Source organism: Notolabrus celidotus, chromosome 9, assembly GCF_009762535.1.
Source record: "Notolabrus celidotus isolate fNotCel1 chromosome 9, fNotCel1.pri, whole genome shotgun sequence".
Taxonomy (NCBI): domain Eukaryota; kingdom Metazoa; phylum Chordata; class Actinopteri; order Labriformes; family Labridae; genus Notolabrus; species Notolabrus celidotus.
This window is the reverse complement of record NC_048280.1, coordinates 940,577-948,556: the sequence shown is the minus strand read 5'-3', so window position 1 is coordinate 948,556 and position 7,980 is coordinate 940,577. Positions and strand designations below refer to the sequence as shown.

General features: G+C 40.9%; 1 pseudogene; it reads right to left on the bottom strand.

Moving 5' to 3' along the window:
- Positions 1-697: 697 nt before the first annotated feature.
- LOC117818540 lies at positions 698-5,790 on the bottom strand (annotated as a pseudogene).
- Positions 5,791-7,980: the final 2,190 nt, after the last annotated feature.

The window sequence follows — 7,980 nt, the reverse complement described above, 5'->3', positions numbered from 1 at the left end:
CACAGTGGCCACATCAAGAATGTTTTCTAAAAACAACTGTAATTTAGCATATTTACTTGCCCCTGAGATGTTATTGGGGGACAAAAGCAAAAAAAAATAATCGCAACTTTCACCGCAATTTTTTCAAAAAGCTGTCGCAAATTCAGGCTTTTTGGGGCGCAACAATCACAAAAAAATCCCACGAAATCCTGGAGGGACTGCCCATTCATAAACTTTCTCTATTGATTTATCTGTGGACTGAAGGGATTGACTCAGAGTTATATCTAAAGTAAAACAGATGTTTGGCTCTGGGAAACATTCTGGGCTTGAGCTCTTAGCGCCACTCTGCTGATATCTGTGTGTGACTGTATGATGCTGCAGCAGATAGTAAGGCATGAAGGAGTGAGTGGGAGTGAGTGGGCGTGCCCCCCCCCCCGCCCTGTCAAAGTTGATACTCTGATGTTCTGTAGGCATTTTTTTAAATTCCAGGGTGGATGCAATTCCTTGAAACTCGGGGGTTTAGTTACCCTTTAAATAATTGCTGATGAAGTTTTAAGTGCCTCTGCTGTTGCTATGGTTACCCAGAGCATGAGTCTATATAGGCTACCGATTAAATCTTAATTTGCCAAAGATAAGTATTTGCATTAACATGGTATACATATTAAAGTGAAGTCAACCACAAAATAATGCAGACTTCACCTGATCTTTAAAATTTCAGTTATTGGAACCCAAAATAGTTTTTAAAGCGAGTCCACCATGAGTTGTCGGCTTGATTCAAAAGTTTCTCTATCAAGGCGTCCATTTCTATTTCATGTCCGTTATGTAGACTTTTCTTTGCCTCCTCAGTTTCCGGATTTTTCATTTCTTCTTCCTGTTTTCTCAGTAAGTCACTGATATCTTTCAGGTTTTCCTTCTTTTTGGTCACGCATTTCACAATGTCACAAATATGTTGTAGATGTTTCTTCTTCATTTGTTCTTCATTGTGGGCTTGAAGCGCCTTCAAGATGTCATATTGTTCATCTTTGTCTTTCATTTGTTTCTCGTACTCTTCCTTCTGAGCCGCTGATTCCTTTCTGTATTTCTCTTTGAACTCATTGAACTCTTCAGCTTTCTTTCTGGCTTCATCTTCCTGCTTCTTTGTCAGACTCTCAATTTCTGTCTTAAACTTCTCCTCCATGGCTTTCTTCTCTTTTTCCTGTTCTTCCTGTCTTCTCTGATCCTCTTCCTTTCTTTTCTTTTCATAATTTTCTCTTTCCTGTTCAAACTCTTCTTTAAGTTTTGTGAGTCTTGTTTGTTCCTCCCTTCGTCTCTGTTCCTCTTCTTGATTTCGTTTTTCCCATCCTTCTCTTTGTTGTTTCTCCCAGCTCTCTCTCTCTTCTCTCATCTTTTCTCTGCTCTCCTCCAGCTTTCTGTCAGTAGTTTCTTTTTCCTCTGATTCTGACTTTATCTTTTCCTCCAAAGCTTCAAGTTTCTGTTTCCACTCCTGTTGTTGAAGTTCTTCCTGTTCTTTCCTCTTCTTGTCTTCTTCTTCTCTCCTTTGCTGTTCTTTCAGTCTGACCTCACGCTCCTTCTTTATTATTTCCTCCTTTTCTTTCAGTTCCCTTTCTCTCTTTCTCTCTCTTTTTTCATGTCTTCTTCTTGTTTTTTCATTATTTTCTCAGTTTCTTTCATTTCTTCTTCATGTTTTCTTTGAAGTTCCTCCCTCTCTTCTTCATCTCTTCATTCTCCTTCAGGATCCTCTCCATTTCTTTCTTTATAGCAGCTTCAGCTTCTTGCAGCATCCCATTGGTGTAACAGCTGCCTCCATTTGTCTTCACCATTGTGTCGATCTTTGCCATCAGCTCACTGACCTGAGTTCTGTTTTGTTCGTCATAGTTATTGAACACGTGGTATCTTCCTCCACAGACAGAGATCAGTTTCTTAAAGGAATCATCACATTCTGTTTTTATGTATTCTTCAATGGACAGCTCGTCCTCTTCAAGTGAATCTCCTCCAGTTAAAAGGATGATGGTGAACTTCTCAGCATCCTTCCCAAAGCCTTCTTTGATCAGTTTTAATGTCTCCCTCTCCTCAGGTGTGAATCTTCCGATGTGTAGCACCAACAGGAAGACATGTGGACCTGGAGCCAGAAGACTGATGCTGTTCATCATCTCTTCATGAACCTCTTCATGGGACAGAGTCGTGTCAAACAGACCAGGAGTGTCGACCACAGTGACAGGACGACCGTCCACTTCACCTTCTTCTTTCTGACAGCGTTTAGTGACTGATGTTTGACTTGATTTGGCTTTAAACTTCTTTCTTCCTAGAATGGTGTTTCCTGAAGAACTCTTCCCACAGCCGGTCTTCCCAATCAGCATGATCCTGAGACCCTCTGAGCTCTGCTTCTCATCATCACCTGTGAGATAAGAAGGGCTGGAGTTACTTTGAATGAAGGCAGATCAGTTAAAGCTGCAATGCATTTTCTTAATCAGGCTGCTTATCATACAAAAATAATCTGATCTCATATTTTAAAAGATATATCTTTAAAAAAACAGCGACCTCTGAGACGAAGACTGTAGCCTCTGTATGTGGGGCACTTAGACCGCTAGGCCACCAGCCCCCTGATCTCATATTTACAAAGTAAAACTAAGTTATACTTACGAGTAACCAGGCCTTCGAGTTTAGCATGTAGTCTGCTGATCTTTTCCATTTGAGCATGTGCATACGGCTCTGTTGTGTAGCTACTTGGTTTGTCTTCATCTGTTTGCATCTTCTTCACCATTTCCAACAGCTCTGGGATCTGCTGCTGGTCCTTGATGTTGAGAACAAAAGATCTTCCTCCACAGCTCTGAATGAGATCCTGAACTTCCTTGTTTTCCTTCACAAAGTTAACATCCGCTGGAGCTGTAGGATCTGACTCTGCAGTGAACAGGATCATGGTGAAGTCATTGACTTGAGAGCTGAAGGTGTCCTTGATCATCTTTAACTCTCCCTTGTCTTCATCAGTGAGAGGACCCACAGGTAGGACCAGGATGAAGGCATGGACACCTTCAGGATCACAGAGGGAGACACACCTGAGTGATTCCTTCATCACTGTCTCCAGAGGTTTTCCACACAGAGCAGGAAGCTCCACCAGGGAAACCCAACGTCCACACACCTCTCCCTGATGTTTAACACACTCTGATGAGCTGGAGGCTGAATGAAGACCTGTCTGACCTAAAATGGCCTTTGCTGCTGAAGTCTTCCCTGCTCTCCTCCCACACAGGACCAGGTTTAAAGATGGTTTCATGTGTTCAGACTTCAGAGTGATCAACTCTTCAGTGAGGGTGAGGAAGTCTCCTTTGTTCTCACACACAAGGCTCTCAATCTGTGTCATTAATGAGTGGATGTTGTCGTCAGCCTTCCTGTAGTGTCTGTCTCCACAGTCTTTAAGTAGACGTCTAAAAGAGTCGTTGTTTGACCGTCCTCATGTGTGATGATGATCACTGAGTGTTTAAAAGCATCTTGATCAAACAGACTGAGGATGAACTTCAGTCTTTGTCTGTTCTCTTCAGTGAAATCAGAAGGTTTCACTAACAGCAGCAGAACATTTGGTCCTGGAGGACAAAGACTCACAGCGTTCCTCATCTCTCCTCTGAACTTCTCCACAGACAGACTGAAAACATCTGGAGCTTTTACTACTTTTAGAGGCTTTCCTCTCCACTCTGCAGTCTGCACCTTTTGTTTGCCTCCAAATGGCTTTGGTAAAGAGTGCCAGGGTTGTTCTTTTTGAGTGATGAAGTTACCAATCTTTTTTATTGGCATGTCATCCTTTTTACCCAGCATCAGAATTCTGACTGTAACATAACAAACAAACAAACAAACAAACAAACAAACAAACAAACAAACAAACAAACAAACAAACAAACAAACAAACAAGAGAAAAACAGAGAAAGATTCAGGATTACCTCTGCAACACTGTTCACTGATTATCTCACTGTCTTTACACTAACTGCATGTTTCATTTCTACATTTGTATCTTTTACTTTAGCTTGATTTATTTCTCATGTCCTGTGTTTTCTGAAGTTGTCTTTACGTTGTGGATCTGCTATTTGTAGGGAGCCTGAGAACAGAGTTTCAGTGTCAGTGTCACTTTAAATAACGTGTATGACGGCTGAAGAACTTTAACAAACTTCTGACTGAACCTCAGAAACTAGATAACAAACTCAGTTACTCAGTCATGCTGATGTTCTGTCAGCCAGCTCTCTTTAACTTGTATCATGTTTACAGGTTTGCTGTTTTTAACCAGAAGGACACTCAGTGATAATAACATGTTCATGTTTGATAGTTTACTTACTCTCTCCTGGAGGAGGAGGTCTCACCCTGTCATCACTGGCACACAGACCTGTAAAAGATGACACATAAACTTTCAGCCTCATGTTTTAATGTCATCAATAATGATTTGTGTGAGAATCGTTTTAACACTTGAAACGTCTCGTTCTTACCAGCAGAAGTAACAGCATGTAGGAGGCAAAGCTTTGTTTCCTCTTGTTGTGTACTTTGTGTTTCATCAGTGGGATCCATGAACACATCACAGCTGACATGCACTCCATCGTGCTCCTTCACAATTTGACCCAAACGTGTCAACAGCTCTGGAAGTTCAAGGTTCATCCGCTCCACATATCTGTACCTACACTCTCTGATCATGTCTTTGAGGGGAGAATACTGAGTATATTTGGAGCCCTGCTCTCTGGGTGATGATATCAGTATCAATGAATGATCAAATGATTGATCACTGAAGAGTTTAAGGACTCTGCAGAGACTCTGTTTGTGTTCCTCACTGAAGTCTTCAGGCTGTAGAACCAGCAGGAACACATGAGGTCCAGGATCAGAGAGTCTCACACAGTCTGTCACATGTTCTGTCTGTCAGTCTGTCTTCAGAGATGTGGGGACACAGCAGATCTGGAGTGTTGATGAGAACTATGTCTTTCTCCTTCATCTGTCTTCTGACCTTCAAACAGCCGTCTGGTTCTTCCTCAGTGTTGAACTCAGTCTCTCTGAGTATAAAGTTCCCCACTGAACTCCTCTCAGACCAGCTGTTCCCCAGCAGAACCACCCTCAGCTCAGACACTGCAAAGAGAACAGTTATCATTATAAAATGTAAGCCAGGTGGCGCCATGTCACCTTTAGCTTAAAGGCACTAACAGGTTAAGACTCTTTCCTCATTTATCTGGCCTGGTTTTGTTCCTTCACAATACTGCAGACATACAGTACGTTATCAGGTGACTCAACAAGGGTAGACATTGGTATGAGAAAACTTTCAGACTTCCTTATAAACACAACAGGAAAACATATTTCAATAATGTCCTTCACTCATGAGTTTCTGTAAAAGAATGTGACTATGAATATCAAATTATTTTCTCATCACCATTAGTTTTAAAATCTGGGTTAGAGGTAGGGGTTTATAATCTGCTGTAGCTGCAGTGACACCTCACACACCTCACTTTAGTTCACAGTTGGTTCAACATTTTTTAATTTCACGGCAAGTTTGCAAAGAGTGTTCCTCTCCACTGTACCACTGCAGTGATGATGGTGCAGCTTAAAGGCACAGCACACAAATTAGCCACTGGTTGCGTCTATACCTGCTTCCTCGGTTCCTACTAGAACTAAGTGACAAAGCAGATTTGGAAACTTGAGTTGGTTTGCTTCATAATATTGTGCTTTATCAAATACTAAAACGGAACCAGCATTATGAAAAACCAGAATGACTCAGACTTGATCCAGTTTGACTCACTTAGAGGTGGCAGGAAATCATAGCTGCTGGAGCGCTTCACAGGTTGCACATCATCTGACCCTGTAAGGACACACAATATAAAGGTAATGTCAGCAATATTAAGTATGCTGTGACCAGGTTCATCTATAAATGCTTCCCTGTGTGCTATGAATCATAATGGTGTATTTTTCACAATAACATAACAATATATTTACCCTGTGACAGGGGAGGGTTACAACTACCAAAGTTCCAGTGGTATTATTGGGCGGCCCAATTACAGGCATCAATGATCTGGTTTTCTAAAAGCTGTTCTATCCTTGATGCAAATTGAACTGTTATTTCTAATGATTTAACTCTGATTAGCTCTTTTTGCCTGTGCTTTTTTTCAGTGCTGTTTGGATCACTTTAACAACCAAGGTTGAATAATAATGAACATTATGAAAATATGTTTTTAAATGTTGCGATGATTATGGTTTAAACTTAATGAAAACCCCAAACTCAGTATCTCATAAATTTAGAATTGCCCAAAAGACCTATTAAAAAAGGATTTTTAATGCAGAAATGTTGGCCATCTGAAAAGTAGGTTCAATTATGTGCTCTCAATACTTGGTTGGGGCTCCTTTTGCATGAGTAACTGCATCAATCAATGTGGCATGGAGGCGATAAGCCTGTTCATCACCTTCTCAAACATTGTGCAGATAAACTGTTATTTTTCATCATATTTTGAAGTTTTAAATAGAGTCTCAAAGGTTCATAGTAACCATTTAGCCTGTTGCAAAGAAGAAAGCCTCAAAAGGCCTTTGTGACTTAAGACCTGTTGTCACTGGTTAGGGATATTGGAAGAACACAAGTGGGTGTATTGGGGCCATGAACAATTCAGTCCATGTTTACCTACAAAAATAAAAAAAGGACGAGAAATCCTTTTCTTATTTCTATTAATTCTAATTTTAAACGCCTTGAAGATCCAAGCACCTGTGCAAAACATTGAAGACTCTTGCTGTTTACACATTTAAGCTCAACGTTCTAGTCAACAAGGTGGTATCTTATCCTTTTAGTCCATGTTTAATGTGGGGTGCTTCCCAACTGGTTGCCACAGGGCTGTGTCATTTGACCCCTTTCTCACTTTTTGTACACTGAGAACAGCAGAAGGCCTGATAAATAGGGAGATTCAGAACTTGGTTCAGTGGTAGACGAACCTTCCCAGGGTGGGATTTGTTTAATTAAATTGAATATAACAAAACTAACCACATATGCATAAATATTGTGTAGCAGAAAATAAATATATTTATTTCTGTATGCAGTGTGCTGTTTCACTTAATGGAGCACCACTGGTGGCCAATCATTGAATGGGGGGAAAGTATTTAAGCAGTGACTCTCCTCCTGCTTCCCTCGCTGCGCTCCCGTCTGTGTCACTTCCGGGTGAAGTGTTTGGCTGCATGCGTGTCTCGCTTTGGTTTACTGTGGTGAGTGTCTTCTCTCTCTGGCTGTTTTCGAAACATCCTGCTACATACTACTTACTAATGTAGTAGGCAGTGGGTACTGCCTACTACATACTGCGTTTGAATTAAGTATGTAGTCTGACCGTTCTGTTCGATCTGTTATGCAGGATGCTGGGCCAGACGTCACTGGGTTTCCGGTTCGGAAAGCGGAAGTAAACAACGGCCAAGCTGATCGCGAAACTGCATAGTTAGCATCATTTATGATTTTAAAAGTTAAGAAGTGGTTTATATGGAAGTACAGTCGTATGAAAAAGTGTGGGCACCCCTGACAATTTCCATTATTTGAATGTATAAATCATTGGGTGTTTTTATCAGCAACTTCATTTCGATCTATCAAATAACTGATGGACACAGTCACATTTCAGTGGTGAAATTATGTTTTTTGGATTAACGGTAAATGTGCAATATGCATCAAAGCAAAATTAGACAAGTGCATAAATTTGGGCACTCCAACAGAAAATGCACATCAATATTTAGTCGAGCCACCTTTTGCAAAAATAACAGCCACTAGACGCTTCCTAAGGCCTGTAATGAGTGTCTGGATTCTGGTTCAAGTTTTTTGGGACAATTCTTCGTTACAAAACATCTCCAGTTTAGTTAGGCTTGATGGACAGCCCACTTCATATCATCTCACAGATTTTCAATGATATTCAAGTCTGGGACTGGGGGGCCATTCCAGAACATTGTACTTGTTCCTCTGCATGAATGCCTGAGAACATTTTGAGCAGTGTTTTGGGTCGTTGTCTTGTTTAAATATCCAGCCCCGGCGTA